This window comes from Rhinolophus sinicus, linkage group LG02 (assembly GCF_036562045.2).
Source record: "Rhinolophus sinicus isolate RSC01 linkage group LG02, ASM3656204v1, whole genome shotgun sequence".
NCBI classification, from domain to species: Eukaryota; Metazoa; Chordata; class Mammalia; order Chiroptera; family Rhinolophidae; genus Rhinolophus; species Rhinolophus sinicus.
In genome coordinates, this window is record NC_133752.1 from 91,135,759 (window position 1) to 91,153,030 (window position 17,272).

Genomic DNA, 17,272 nt, shown 5'->3' on the forward strand with positions numbered 1-17,272 from the left:
AAAAAACCAAAAGATAGCCTCCCTTTTCTCCCATTCAAACGCAAAGCAGCTTTTTTCAAGCTTATTTGTTTACCTGATTCACTCTGGATGGCTTTTAGGTATTTTAAGAAATGTCATCAATGACAGGGCTTTGGTTTTAGATGCATACATTTTAGCATGTTTGTTTTAAAAGCCCTTTCGTTACCTTATAGTCATACCTTCTGTTAAAATATTGAAGTCACTAGAGAGGAAGGAAAGTCCTTTCTTTTAAAAAGTTCTAATTATTATTTTCCTCAAGTTGGTTACCAAATGGAATCAGGCTGAGTAAAATATATATAACCACTGTCGTTAGAAACACATGCAAGTGATAATAATGTCCACTATCAGGTTATTAAATAGCTGGTTTAGGACCTTACATTATTTCAGTTGGTTAATGGCTTAAAAAAAAAAGAATAAATGTTTGTAATCCACTGTTTCGGTGGCAAGATATATGAAGTTTCTTGATCATTACATATCTTGTTACTTTAAAAAGAGATGGTACATACATAGTTGAGAATGTTTTCACTTAATTATGTGTAATATTATCTGTTACCCAGTTAAAATGCCAAGTATTATGAAACATCCATATGATTTGGTTATTTTACTCAGAACCAAAAAAGACCTGAAAACTATGTACTGTTGGAATTTGTTTCTCTTCTCTCAGAAAAAAGAACTTTTCAATATAAGTATCTTTGATATTTTATATTTTAAAATACAATAACACATTCTAAAAGAGTTGCAAAAAATGACCGAGGGAGTTATAATCAAGAATACAGGTAAATTCACTTCATATTTACCAGAGAGGCTTCATTATAACAGGTCCATTTCTATAAATGGTGGCTGGTACTTGATAAAAGGGATTCACCAATTTGCATTGTAAATTTTATCAGTTTGTGACCACATGGGTTTCTTCTAAAGGAAGTAGTGGTACTTTGGGTTGAAGAGTAAGAACTAAATTTTACATTGTAGGGGTTTACTGGAGTTCTATTCCGTGAAGTAGAAATTTCTGTCTATTGTCTTATGAATTCAGAGAACTGGATTTTAACCTAGGTATCTTTTGTGGAAAGAATATCTTGTGAGATAGATGATCTTGCGCAGTTCTGTGAATCTCTCTGGGTCTTCTGTGTACTTATTAACTGTCATGTTAGTGTAACTGCCTGATCCTTTGAAGCTTGCAGAAATTCTGTGCTTCAGATCTTTTACCTCTGTGTGCCTTTAAATATCCCTGCCATTCAGCCTGAATAACTCACTGATGCCACTGAAATTACCCTCCTGTAGTTTAGAGGAGGAAAAGAGATGGGAATGGGCTTGAGGAGTGTAGTACTGAAACTTGGAAACATGATTTCTAGCACAAGATCCTAACAGTATACTTCCTGAAAGTAACCTTGAGAATACTTTATCTCCATTAGTAAACTCGAGCCTTTTGTTGGTTAAGTTACCCCTCCATGACCTTCCGCACTCTAGGTACAAGTGCTTTCATTTGATAGTACTTTCACTTTCATGGTGCTGGTTTGGGGGAGAAAGTCAAATTACAGCTCTGAAGTATATACTGTTTTTGTATATTGCTTCAAACTAAAGGAGATGTGTAGCATCACACTATATGAAATTTTACTTTTTTGGATGTTCTTCTAGGGAAAGTAGTACCTTTGGTCTTACTGACCTGAAAATGTTAATGGAGGCAAAGTACTACAATCATAGTTCAGCTGTTTTGTTTACTAAGTGAGCAGATTGCCTGAGATGTTAGAAAACTGAAAACTAGCCATTTCTTTCTGTGGTGCTGGCTGAGAGAGTATTTTTCTAATATTCCAAAACCAATAAGGTGCAAAATCAGCATTGACATTTTTTTCCATCCCAAATATTTGGACTAGAAAAATTACATTATATATTGTTTAGTTATATATTACTAATATAAATAAACATTAGCCAGCTAAAGAAAGATTAGTTTTTTCTAATCAACTTTTCTTGTGTGTCAGTTAACATGTATCCATTATTTTACATAGTTATATAAAAGTTCTCAGAATAAAATATATATGTTTTTAATTTCCCTGCACTTTAGAAATTTAGATACCATGCTGGCACTAAAGAAAGAAAAAATCCTAAATTAGTTTATTATGTAATGGAATCTTATCAAGAAGGCTTATATCAGATGTTGAGTAAAGTAGATAAGCTTTCTTGTAGAGGGGGAAAGACAAATTGTTTTCCAATTGTTTATCACTAGTTGTGTTATATTCTCCCATTGTAAGGAATAGTCACTACCTTTTAAGATTCTTTTTTTGCTGTCTCATAATTTTTTCAAGAATAATCCCAGAAGCGGGATTATTATGTCATAGTAATGACCTAATTTGTGCTTCTACAGTTAATTTTTTAAAATTCTTTTTAAAAGATTACTTAGATGCTAATTGCTCTTAGTAGAATGCTTTAATATCAAAGCATCAGTACACTTTCATTCATGTGGTTGCCAAATATAAATTTACTGGCGTGGGGCATGGGTGAATGGATTTTCTTCAGGTTAAGTTAAATGTGGATTTGAAATAGGAAGACTTCTAGTATCTGGAATGAAAGCTGCGAGTTAAATTATTGTGCTTTTGCTTATACCATCAAACTAAGGAGTGTTCTCTGCATGTAGGTCATGTATCTAAAAGAGAATAATTTCCTTAAGGTTTTTAGCATAGTAGGAGCAAAATTTTGTTTTTAACTCTTTCATCCAGCATTTGTATGTATTTAACCATGCTGACTTTTTGAGATTAAAAACTTTGAAGTGCCATTTCCCATTTTGACCAAGAGGTAAGCATCACTATATTAAAATTGAATAGCATAATCTAAACTACTATGTTTAATATCTTTTGAAAGTGATATTTTAAGTATTCTTTTTATCTAGTAATTTGTGGCTTATTAGTCAGATGCTGTTGATACGTCATTTTTTCTAGATACTTATTTCAAGTTCTGTTTTTTTAGAAAGGTAAGAGTCTATACAGAATTCTTAACATCAGCTTAAGAGAAACGTGATCCTTGGCAGTGGTTCTAGCAGGTAACTCTTGTATATTGTACTTGAGTTACTATAATTTGGATGAACTGGAGCTCATAACAGAATACAGTGAATTGTGCTGTCACACACCCCAGCGTTCTGCATATCACTGTGCTGTACATAATTGCAGAATAAAAAAGCCTTAGGGTTTATGGGGAAAACGGGGTTAGAGGCACAACACCCCAACTTCAGCCACAGCACGGTTAACAATTAAAGGTAGGAACCTAATAAAAACAGCACAGTTTTATACATGGTAAATGGTTTATAAATTCATGAATATTACTATAAGTGTGGCATTTACCTTGAGAAACACTTGAAGTATGTCTTTGGACGTGGGTGTTGGAAGGGTTGTATCTTGTGAGTTATTGTGAAGGTGGAAGAACCGGATGTGGGTGAGTTTGTCAGCCCTGGCAGTGAACTGAGGGTTCTGGTGGTGGTGGTGGTGGTGGTGGTGGTGGTGGTGGTGGTGGTGGTGGTGGTGGTGGTGGTGGTGGTGGTGGTGGTGGTGGTGGTGTGTGTGTGTGTGTGTGCCTGCCTGCTGGCACAGTTCAGCTGGGGGCAGTTTTCTACATTTCACCTAATGTTTCTTCTGGACGAAATCATACATAAACACTGAAATTCGCATTTTGCTCTTTTTGTTCCCTCGTGTATCAGTTTGCTGCAAGAAGTTTGTATTTTCCAAACAATAGTTATATCAAAAATGACTGTAAAAGTTATTTAGAGATGGAGAATGAGAGGCGAGTCAGCATTTATTTCTAACTTCAGAAAAATACCTTTTATACTTTTAAATGATTGATAAGAATAAGGGCATCTAGGATATAAAACTTTCTTCCCCCTTACCAGCTCTAAAGTATCCCAATTGAACATGGGAGCACATTCCAATTAAAAGAATTATGTGTGTTGCTTAAATAGTGTCTATAAGAAACTATACGCCCTACAATCCTGCCCTCTCCCCAGACAGGAGAAAGAGGAAAATTAAGGATAACCATTATTTTCTAAGTTAAGTGGGCATAGCATTTTCATTGATTTTTGAATATGAACGAATGGTTTGTCCTTTCACTTGGTTGACTTCTGCGTATATACCAGGTGTTCAAGGTTTCCTAACTGCTTTCTAAATTTTTGCATGTCATAGCACTAAGTGTGGTAAATATTTATTTAACTATTTAAAGGCCTTTACAAATCAGAAAATGCAGATGCAAGTTATTTACGAGTTCATTTTGATATCAACAGATAAACTTACTAAAAACTGAGCAGTAAAGAAACAGTAATGGGTCGACTCTAGTGTCAAAATGTGTTAACGGTGTATTAGGAGGTCTTTTACATATGTCCTTCCTAATTTGTGTGTTCCCTGAGTTTATTCGTAACCTAGTGCTGGGAAGCCTTTGAGGAACAACGTTAAGCCTGGTGATTAGGATGCCAGGCTAGTATCTAAACCCTCTTAAGTCCATGATGTGACCAAAGTGCAGCGTTGCGTTAACGGTGTACTGAGCTTATGTATCAGGAATGGTTTTGTAGGAAGACACACTCAAGAGTCCATTTCCTAGTTCTGCTTGGTGGATTCTGAGACTTCCGTCTTCCCATAAGCAGCAGGGCTTATCTCATTATTCAACCATTAGAGTACCCAAAATAGACCATTTCGCTCTCCTGTCCTTTTTGAGAGTTCCAGAGATGAATCTACCTGCCTTCTTACATTTTCACAACCTGTAGCTTCAGATCACATTTTCTCTTTACCTGACCCGCTGGAGGACTAAAGAAAGTCTCTGCTCTTCCCTTTCTCTTCCCAAAGCTAATTAACAAAAATTTTTTTTCCAACTACAGTCGGAAGCACCAATCCTGAACTGAAATAGAAGCAGACTAATTTGATGTCTATCCAACGCGATAATACATTTGTTTCCCTTTATTTCACAGAAGCTATAACTTGTGTCTCACCCAGGATTCCAAAGCCCAGTACCCGTCCTTAGAAGGCAGTTTAGCAGCCATCTGCTGCTGTTGGACCTTTGGTAGGGAGGAGGTGAACGGGGGATGAAGGGGGTGATCTTTCTCCTCATCCCCCAAGTACCTTACCAAACCATCTTTCCCTCTAGTGCCCTTTCTGTGGGTTTCAAAGTAAATACAGTTTTTCATCTCCTCATGATTCCAGCAATATCACTGCATGTAAAACCTTAATTCAGCTCTAGGAAGCACCAAGGTAAGGTAGTTCCCATGTTTGCCCTTTCTTGCTTTTCATTCATAGTTGGGGAAAATGGCAAGTGTACAGAGGAATGAAATAAACTTAATCAGAAAAACATACTTTTTTTTCTTGACATTTAAGAGTTGGGGAAAGAGTGATGAAAAAGAGGTGATCTCCCCCCTTTCCCTCACAGTATGTCCTGTAGAGACAAGGCAGACGGGATGGGATCTCAAAGGATAGGCTGGATAGGAGAGATTCTTACAGTCCAAGAGAAGCCCTGTGTTCCTGGTTGTGGTCAGTTTTTAGGGACTAAAGTGATCTAGTTCCCCCCTCACACCCCCCACTTTGAAAATGAAGAGAATATTATGAGCCCTTGGCAATTCAAACTGAAAAATTAATACATAATGAACCACAGTAGAAAAATAGGCACCTTAAATAAGTGGGGATTAAAAACAGGTGTCTCAGCCAGATCCAGTCGACATGTTTTACTTTACCTGCATAGAGTTAAAAATCTCTTTTAAAATTGAATATTATCTATGACTAGGTAATTTCCCACGACAAAATACAGATTTTTGGCTTTTGGAAAAAATCAGATGATCAACACGAGAGCTGCATTATTCTCACAGCTGGTCATGCTATCTCTCGTTTGCTGCCAAGCCCTTCGTGTCTTACAACTTTTCATTCTCCCGACTGTCAAAGGGAACGAGAACCAGACACTAGTTAATGGGCATCAGAAACGATTGCAGTAAGGGAAAAGTGACCCCTGTGCTGAATTCTGAATACAGTAAAGACAAGTAGGGATTTGTAGCTGAGGAGCAGCTAGGGGTATCTGTAGATGGAGAATTACTAAGAGGGGACATCAAGGGTAGGGGATTCTTGTGGAGGGTAGGCCAAGGTGACATACTGAGGAGGGTTGAGTGGGTTCTTAATAAAACTGGGAGAGGTAGGCCCGGCAAGGACAGGCATAGGTTGAGGCCTACTCACGAAGGGGGTTTAGAGAATCCTGACTAAAGTTTTTGGTCAAGCAGAGCATCTTGTCACCACTTGACTCATTTTTGCTTGACCTCTGGAGATACTTAAGGCTTTGATTCCTTCTTTAAAGAACGTGGATCTAAGGCTGCATTGTTCGGTTGGACTGTTGAGCACTTGTAATATTTAAATCTTAATTAAATTTAAAACCCAAAGCAGTGTAAAAATAGTTTTCCTGTTAACATTGCTATCATTGTGGTAAGACTATATTTCATTGCAGCCCTTGCATCACATAAAGTAGTATTGTTGTATATGTTTGTGTACTTTTTTAATGTAGCTCTTAGAAAACAGCATCACGTGCAAGGTCTGATAATTAAGTTCGCAAACTTGATGCAACGCTGTTGTTAACCTTTTTTTTATATCAAAGGGATTGTTCATTATGAATTTGTACTAACTGGACAAATAGTTAACCAAGTTTACTGTTTGGAAGTACTGAAAAGGCTGAGTGAAAAAGAGGACCTTAGCTTTTCGCCCACAATTCATGGCTCTTGCATCGCGACAATGCACCAGCTCACACGGCACTGTCTGTGAGGGAGTTTTTAGCCAGTAAACAAATAACTGTATTGGAACACCCTACTCACCTGACCTGGCCCTAGTGATTTCTTTCTTTACCCGAAGATAAAGGAAATATTGAAAGCAAGACATTTTGATGACATTCAGGACATCAAGGGTAATATAATGACAGTTCTGATGGCCATTCCAGAAAAAGAGTTCCAAAATTGCTTTGAAGGGTGGACTAGGCACTAGCTTCGGTGCATAGCTTCCCAAGGGGAGTACTTCAAAGGTGAAGATAATGTTATTCAACAACAAGGTATGTAGCACTTTTTCTAGGAAGAGTTCACGAACTTAATTGTCAGACCTATGTGATTCACATTTTATTCCTGTTGGACATCGCTGATCTGAGGTTTCTAGGTCCTGACCATAGAATCCTCAAGAACATGTCTGGTGTGATGTGGCAAACAGACTCTAGAGCGGCTTCTGCCATGATCCCTTCCTGCTGATGTTCACGTCTTTGTTGGTTTAATCCCCTCCCTGTAAATGAGGGCAGGACTTGTAACTTGCTAATAACCAACAGGCTATGGAAAAGTGACGGTTGCTCCTGTGATTATGTCATGTTACATAAGACCTCACCTTGCTAGCAGACTGACCTTGGAGGCAGACCCTTCCCGCATCGAGTCTCCAGATGAGAACCAGCTCTGGCCACCACTTGTATGCAGCCTTGAAGACGATCCAGCTAAGCTGTGCCCAGGCTCCTTACCCACAGAAACTGTGAGATGATATGAGTGTTGTCTTAAGCCACTAAATATGTGGTAATTTGTTACTCAGTAATGGAAAATGCAGCCTGGGGTATGGGGGGCAGTGTGGAATTAAAGAAGTCTAGCAAAAGGGGATCTGCAGAGAGTGACTCTTAGCTGGTATATTTTGAATACTCTAGCCCCTTAACTGTTCTCCAGCATAACGCTTTGGTTCAGTTTAGTTTAACTGCCCTTGTTTTGGATTCATGCTCACAGAACAACTCGCTGGTTGTGATTGGCTCCCTGTGTAGGTCTACTTAAGGGAGAGGAATTTCAGGTCCATCTGACTTTTGAAGGTGACCTCTGATGATTTGTGGGATTCGTTTCCCTAGATGGTCCAGGATCCTGGGAGATGGTTGAAATAGTTCTCATCCTGCTGCTGGGGGTCCTGGTGCCTGTGGTTTTAATTGCATGCTGGGTGAGGCAAATTAAATAAACTGATGTCAGCCTCTGTCAGACAGATTGATCAATGATCAACAGAATGGTGTATTCATGAAAATTTGCCAAACATTAAGATGGTGTAGAAGCAAAGAGTAGAAATTGAGAGATGATTCTTCATAGTTCTTTCGTGTTTCTGTACATCTAGCAAGTAGAGGCACTGACGATCTAGACTATCTTTTCAAAGATCTTTGGGTAGTGAACAGTCTTGGAAGATAGAAGTGGTGTCTCCCTTTGGAGCAAAGGGCAGGCAGGCTTACCGATATAAAAGATTGGGGTTCCCTAAACTCAGGGTTCCTCTTTTGTTTTGTGATTCACTGCATGTACAGGTATCACCTGACCCTTTGTTTTTTTATCTCTCTGTGCTCAGGGAACTGGCACAAGAAAATGCTGATATTCTGGCTACTGCCAATGCTGTAAATAATACAGTTCTTTGGGACCCAGGCATCTTGTGTCTTCTGTCAGCGTTCATGGAACGGTGCAGGCTAACTTGTTAGCTTGTAAGGAAGTTAAAATGTCAGAGCCTTCATGGTGCTGACAGTGGTGTTAGGTAATAAAGTCAAGACATTGTTTCTTTTTTTAATTAAAGTTTATTGGGGTGACAATTGTTATTAAAGTTACATAGGTTTCAGGTGTACAACTGCAATACATCATCTATATATCACATTGTGTGTTCACCACCCAGAGTCAATTCTCCTTCTATCACCATATATTTGATCCCTGAAAAAATGGTCAGCATCACTAATCATCAGAGAAATGCAAATGAAAACCACACCCCAGTCAGAATGGCTATCATCAACAAGACAAATAGTAACAAGTGTTGGAGAGGCTGTGGAGAAAAAGGAACCCTCATACACTGTTGGTGGGAATGCAGACTGGTGCAGCTGTTATGGAAGGCAGTGTGGAGGTTCCTCAGAAAATTAAGAATAGAATTACCATATGACCCAGCAATCCCTCTCCTGGGTATCTACCAAGAAAATCTGAAAAATTTATCTGTAAAGACATGGTTTCTTGTGGAACAGAAGTTAATCTATTCATGAGTAAACTTTTTCCCGAATGGATTGGGTGCCCATATGTTTTTCTACTCCCTGGAAACAGATTTTTATTTGGTTGGATAAAATTACTCCATTTCTTTCTAAAGCTTGCTGTTATGAATGAGCGGATCTTCCTAAGAGTGAGGTTATTTGGGGAAGTCATATCTTTTTCACTAGTTTATTGCATTAACTTCTCCTGGGGCTCAGTTATATCATCTACATAATGAAACAATTATATCTCTTAAGGTCTATTCCATCTACAGTATTTCCAGGTGATATTAGAAAACGTCACTTTAATTTTCTTTATTTAACAAGCTCTTACGTTGTTCTGTAGCGTGGACAGGTACCACTCTTGGTACTTTTTAAATAACTCATTTAAACCAGGGTAAGGTTTTTGTAGGTGACAAAACTGAGGCCGAGAGTTTGATAATTTGCTCAAGGGCATTCGGTTAGAAAGTGGCATAGCTGGGGTTCAGGCCCCGGTAAAGTTTGTACTCTCTTCAACAATGCTATGCCGCCCCAGCTTGTCATTGAAAAATTGATTCACTCTCTACAGTGTGAGAACTCTGGAAGCCACTTGGGAGAATGAGGCAGGTCCCTGAAATCCAGAATCTTCACACTAAGGGAGAATATTGCACTGTGTGTGTGTGTGTGTGTGTGTGTGTGTGTGTGTGTGTGTGTCCCCACAGAAGGACTCCAAGGTAAACATTTGTATGTGAGAATACCTCATTAGAATGTAAAAGTATACATTTTGAGGTTAAGTTATTAGCTCCAGGTTTTTAACTAGCATATGTAAGATTGTTTAAAGAAAACTTGGAGTTTGAATCTAGTGGTGGTGAACTACATGAGACTCAGGGAACTATGGAGATGTAATTGACCAGAAGGCTTTTACCTATTTGATACCTAAGATTAATAAAATTATGTATAGAAATTAAAACAGTTACGTGGAATCATTTTCCTTAAAAGTTTTTGGTCAACTCAAATTTCCTTTATGTATGTTAATATGAGCTTCTTGAGGATAATCATGGAATCTTGTTCATATTTGTATCTGTATTGCTCCTAGAACAATATTTTTTTCACTGTATTCACTTGACAAGTGTTGGTTGAGTGATCAATTCAATTTTAGAGCATGCACGATAAAGCTCCAGACAGCTCTATGAGTATGCGTCCGTCAGGGCCCTGGCAGAAAACAGAATTACACTCAGGAGGTTTACCTAAACAGGCTTTCGTGAAAGAACTACTTACTCTGAAGACAAAGGGAACAAACAACGGATGTTGAAGCATCCTCTACTGTCAGGACTCCTAGGCCAACAGAGGCAACTGGGGTGACAGAGTGACTACGTGGAGCCAGTGGGAGCTGGACTTTATGGAAGAGGGACAGACTGACAGAAGCGTGACTGGCACAGCAGGCGGGAAAGAGGGACAAGGGGATAAATGTCCTGCTGCCCTCTGATCTGCCAATCCTCTCAGTGGGTGAACCCAACTGGAATCCCAAATGGTGGGGAGCGTATCTAGGGGTAGGGGGCAAATGGAAAATAGTCAGCATGTTAAAACTGTATCTGGACCTTAGTCCATTGCAGGATGCTGTAACAGAATATCATAGACTTAATGGCTTATAAACAACAGAAAGTTACTTCTCACAGTCCCAGAGGCTGGGAAGTCCAAGATCAAGTTGATGGCAGATCCAGTGTCCGGTGAGAACCTATTTCCCGGTTCATGGAAGGCTGTCTTTTCACTATAACCTCGCGTGGCAGAAGGAAGGGGGTAGACAACACTGGGGCCCCTTTTGTAAGGACCCTGAGCCCATTGGTGAGAATTATACTCATGAGGTTTAACTAAACAGGCTCATGACCTGATCACCTCCCAAAGGCCCCACCTCCTAATACCGTCACATTAGGGGTTAGGATTTCAACATGAATTTTGAGGGGATTCATTCATTCCATAGCAGAATTGACTCATGCATTATCATTTAATGCAATTTGTTTCACCATATGAAAAATATTAAATTTTTCCTCTATAGATTATATTATGCATGTTTTATGGAAAGCCAACATTACCTAGGTGTTGTCCAGTTAATTGTTTAATATTCACGCTGCTAAGAATTTACATAAAGTACTGAATTTAAATTATCAGTAGGTGGTGCTGCTGAGATTAAATCCTGAAAAATCTAAAATAGACATTTAACTGAAGATTATGTAGGATTAAAACAGGTTATTTGGGAAAGACAGAGCAACCAATTTTCTGAAATTTCTTTTTCATGACCTCTGTAAAGTATTGCTCTTTAGAATTTTGATTTACTTAATAGGGGGAATATTCTAGATTTGCCCCACAATCAAGGAACAGCAATTGATGTATCTCCACAGCGTGTTACGGGAAGGATGAGCATATTAGAGAACACGTTATCGATGATTTTCTGCCATGCTGTACTGGGAGGGTAACTATTGCCTTGTTCTAATTTCCTTTTAGAGGTATAAGCAGTGAGTCATGATGTGTATCAAGATTTTACAAATGATCCCATTTCCTGGAGAACTACATTCGTGAAACTTCACAGCTTCATCTTCTAGCAACAGCGTCTCATGAGACAAATTATAAGCAATGACTTCTGACTTCATGAGGTACCATTTTCCTGTAAACCCTCAGGAACCAGAGTATCGTAGGCCTTTACCAATAGGCGTAAGCCCATAAAAATCATGGAGCTTTATTATTATTATTATTATTGGTTTCAGATGTACAGAACAATGCAATAGTTAGACATTTATACCCCTCACAAAGTGATAACCTTCCTCTCCCCAAAATCATAGAGTTTTAAAATGTCTAACCAGCATGGATTGTAATGATGCTAAAGTCTTCTGTTCCCCAAAGTACATTACAGGGATACTTCGTAAAATGCAGATCTCCTGGCCATTTGCCTGGAGATTCCAATTCAGTTGGTCTGGGGTAGGACTGGAACTCTGTAATTTAACAGGTGTCCCAGTGAGCCACATGGTCACACTAGTTTGGGAAACACTGATACTGTGCAACTTGCTTTTGATCTGAGTTTCCTTACACACTTGTCCCAAGACTGCACGAACATTCTGGGGTGACAATCACTTTGGAAAAGTTGAAGGAAGCTATGGGCCCTTTCCCCAAGAAAAATGCTCCTGCCCCAAGTTTTACATGTAATGGCAGGTGCCTCAGAGGTCCATTAGCTCCTGTCTTATGAACCTGTGTCCTGTAGAATCAGTTTAAAACTCCACAGCCTTGCTTTCAAGGCTTCCCGTACTTGGGGCCCACCCTACTGCCTGAGCCTTTGCCCCGTTATTCCCATCACAGTCAGGAGCTGTGAAGATGAGCAGATTTTACCAATTATATTCCTGGACATGTGGAAAAATTCAAATCAGAGGAACTTGGATGGTTTCCTTAAAGCCGATGCGAGTTCTTAAAAACCACAGAATATAGTCTATTAAGGAAAAGCTCTGTGCAGGATTTCAGTTTGCAGTTATTGGCGTCTTCCAGGAAAAAAGAAAAGAAAAGATAAAGTTGACTGTTGATCTGTCAGGGTATGTGTATCAATTTCTTTTATTCTCAAAGAAGTGCTTGTTCAGAGCGGAATTTGGGGGCCATGTCATGTCACAGTAAAAGTCATTGTGGAAGCACGATGGAACGCACGTCAGATTTCTCCAGATTGTTTTTTACCAAAACATCCTTCAGCACCAGCAGGCCCGGATTCTACCAGCAGTTACAGGCAAGTCACTCAGGTTTTTAATTATTGAGACTAATAGGTTTGTTACCAATCAGACTCAATTTATCAGCAGTCTGATACTGTGGTGTAAGTTCAAAGTATTATTACAGAGGAAGGTCACAGTAGATTCATTTAAACACCTTTGGTCAGATCCTAAATAGATGTTTAAAATAAAAATCACCCGGGCCATTACCTTTGTGGGGATGATTTAACCATTACATTTTGTTTACTCCTATATTTATTCTACCGTGTTTCCCCGAAAATAAGACTGGGTCTTATGTTAGTTTTTGCTCCAAAAGACGCATTAGGGCTGATGTTCAGGGGATGTCCTCCTGAAAAATCATGCTAAGGCTTATTTTCGGGGAAACACAGTAATGATTAGCTAGATGTTTACATGAAATTGGTTTATCTAGGCTTAAGTAATACCAGAAAAACAACATACCTCATATTAAGTAGCAAGATACAGTTTTTAAAAACAACATGCGGTTTTCAGATGTAAACATAATTCTTTATAATGTATGACATTTTCATTTCTGTAATTCCCATTGTCTCATTTTAGCAAAAGCATCAAGTTGAAAGTGGAATTCAGCAGATGTTTGAGCCTAATGGGATGTAATACTGTGTTTCCCTGAAATTAAGACCTAGCCAGACAATCAGCTCTAATGCATCTTTTGGAGCAAAAATTAATATAAAACCTGGTCTTATCTTACTATAATATAAGACTGGGTCTTATATAAGACCAGGTCTTATTTTACTATAAGAACTGGTATAATAATATAATAATATAATATAATATGATATAATATAATATAATATAATATATAATATACTACCAGGTCTTACATTAATTTTTGCTCCAAAAGATGCATTAGAGCTGATTGTCTGGCTAGGTCTTATTTTCGGGGAAACAGGGTAGTGACTACTGTGTTTCCAAGAAAATAACACCAGGTCTTATATTAAGGTTTGCTCCAAAAGGTGCATTAGGGTTTATGCTCAGGGGATGTCATCCAGAAAAATCATGCTAGGGCTTATTTTCCGGTTAGGTCTTATTTTCGGGGAAACACGCAAAGTGGACCGGACAGAGCACTGCCGGCCTGACTGTGGCCTCTTGGAAGTACTGTTTACAAGGCTGGCCCTTGGTTCGCATTTGGGAAGTTGGATTTCGAGAGAGTTCCCACCATTCCCAGAACTGGTAAGAGTGGCTCACTGTGCCCTTTGCATAAACAATGTGGTTTATGCTGAACACCTGCTTTCCTCCTGGGAGTCTGCGATTTGGCTGCATGCCAGGCAGAGTGTCTCCATCATCAGCCCCCAGTGAAAGCCCCAGGCATTCAGTCCAATGAGCTTTCCTGGTTGGCAACATTTCCCACGTGTTGTCACAACTTGTTGCTAGGGGTATTCAATTCATCCCATGTCACTACTGGAAGACTCTTGGAAGCTTATACCTGGTTTCCCCTGGACTTCACCCCATGTGCCTTCTTCCTTTGCTGGTTTTTGTGTGGTGTCCTTTGGTGTAATAAATCATACCCAGGAGTACAGTATCTGAACGCTGTTGAGTCCTTCCAGTGCACCATATCAGAACTGGGGGTGGTGTAGGGGTCCCTGCAACACAGCCAGATGCTGTCACTGCCTTTAAAGATGTCATAACTGTGTGAGGAAATAAAACATGTATATGTACAAGTGCAGCACAAAGTAGAATTTAGTAATGTATTAAGTACTATAAGAAGAGATGGGGCTAGTAGTGCTTGTGACTGGGAAGTGACATTTAATCTTTAGTCATTTCAACATTTGAAGCAATAGTTTTCCCCAGCTTTGTTGAAATAATAATTAGTATATAAAAATTGCACACCATGGGTATAATTTTGTGAGTTTGGACATGTGTACACTCGTGTTACCATCAGCACAATCAAGGTAACAGACATATCGATCACTTCCTGAAGTATTTTTGTGTTTTGTTTTGGTTTTGTGGTAAGAACATCTATCAATAACATGAGATCTATCCTCTTCACAAATTTTAAGTGTGCAATACCTATTGTTTACTATTGACACATTGTTGTACAGCAGATCTCTGGAACTTTTTCAACTTGCATAACTGAAATGGTATACCCACCGAACAACAATTCCTCCTATCTCCCTCCATCCCCTGGGAACCAGCATTGTCTACTTCTATACATATGACAATGTTAGATGCCCCATGTAAGAGGAATATGCAGTATCTGTCCTGTGACTGACTTGTTTCACTTAGCATGTTTTCCAAGTCCACCCATGTTGTTGCAAGCAGTAGGATTTCCTTGTTTTTTTAAGGTTGATTAATATTCCCTTGTATATGCCATGATTTCTATATTCATTCATCTGTTAGTGGACATTTGGGTATTTTCATATCTTGGCTGTCGTGATTAATGCTTTAATGAACGTGGGAGTCAGGTATCTCTTCAACATCTCAATTTCAACTCATTTGGTTGTATACCCAGAATGGGGATGCTAGATCATAAGGTAGCCCTATTTTTAATATTTTGAGGCACTTCAGTACAAGTTTTTCATAGCAGCTGTACCATTTTACATTCCCAGAAGCTGTACAAAGTTTCTAGTTTCTCCATATCCACTCTGACTAATATATATGTACCATATATGTGTGAGTATATACAGAGGGTGCCAAAAAAAAAGTATATGCATTTTAAGAAAGGAAAAAAACTGTATTAAAATTACATTGATGGTAACCACTTTGAGCACCTCCTGTAATTGCAGAAGTCAAATGTGACTTGTATTCATCTTTTGTTATCGGTATATATTGAGCATTACAACATACACACACACACACACGCACACTAACAGGTGTTATCTTGGTTCACATTTTAGGGGTAAATATTTCAGTTTTTCACCATTAAGTAAGATGTTAGCTATGGGCTTTTCATATATGGCCTTTATTGATTTGAAGTAAGTCCCTTCTATACTTTTTTGGGGTGGGTGGGGGCTATCATGAAAAGGTATTGAATTCCGTCAATTTTTTTTTCTGCATTTATTGAAATAATCATGTGATTTTTGTCCTTCATTCTGTTAATGTGATGTGTCACATTGAATGATTTATGTATGCTGAACCGTCCTTGCATTCCAGGAATAAATCCTACTTGGTCATAGGATATGATCCTTTCAATGTGCTATTGAATTAAGTTTGCTAATATTTTGTTGAGGATTTTTACATCCCTGTTCATCAAGGATATTGGCCTGTAGTTTTCTTGTGGTATTTCTGTCTGGTGTTGATATCAGGGTGATGCTGACCTCATAAAATGAGTTTGGAAGAGTTTATGGAGAATTGGTATTAATATTTAAATGTTTCATAGAATTTACCTGTGAGACCTTCTGGTCCTACGCCTCTCTTTGTTGGGAGATTCTTGGTTGAATCTCATTATTTGTTATTGAACTGTTCAGTCTTTCTATTTCTTCTTGATTTAGTCTTGGTAAGTTCTATATTTCTAGGAATTTATCCCTTTTTTTCTAAGCTGTCCAATTTGTTGGTGTATAATTGTTCATAATTGTCCCTTACGATCTTTTTTATTTCTGTGGCATCAGTTGGAATATTTCCTTTATCATTTCTGATTTTCAGTCTTTTCTCTTTTTTTCATTGTAAATCTAGCTAAGAGTTTGCAAGTTTTGTCTTTTATAAAAAACAACTTATTTTTTGTAAATTTGTAATACTTTCCTGTTCTTTATTTCACCTGTTTCTTCTCTAATCTTTATTATATCCTTTCTTCTGCTAACTTTGGGCTTAATTGTTTTTATTTTACTTGAGGTGTAAAGTCAGGTTGTATGTTTGAGGTCTTTCTTCTTTTAATGTAGTTGTTTATCACTATAAGTGTCCCTCTTATATTGTTTTTGCTGTATCCCATAAGCTTTAGTATGTTGTATTTTTGTTTTCATTTGTCTTAAGACATTTTTAAATTTCCCTTTTCATTTTTGTATTTGAGTATTATATGTCTCTACCTAGACTACTTTCTTGAGCACAGAGAATGTGCCTTTTTCTTTTTTTTTTTTTTCCAGGAAACTTTACCTGAACCTAAGTTAACTGTATGCTGCTCTTCTTTGCTCCTATAATGACTTGGGCGAACATCTCTCATTGTGCTTCCATTGAAATTACTCATTGAAATGTCTGTCTCTTTAACTAGACTCTAAACCTGTAAGAGCAGAGAACATGTCTTGGTCATTCCCCTCCCCCCAGCCCCAGCATTAGCACAGTAGCTAGCATAGAGCGTCCACTCGGTTCATTTGGGAATTCATTCTGTCACTTGCAAAGTCAGCAAATATTTATTGAGATCTTACTATGTGTCAAGCACTAGTCTAGGTATGAATATATGATGGAAATCAAAATTGGTAAAAATTCCTGCCCTAAACAAACATATGTTCTAATTGGGGTAGCAGACAATTAATGTACTAAATAAGTCAAATAAACATTACATTATTGTTAAGTAATAAGAGGAAAAAGAAAGCAGGGAGAAGGATAGGAAATTGAGGAGGGGGATATTTTGAAATTTTGGATAAGCAGTCTCA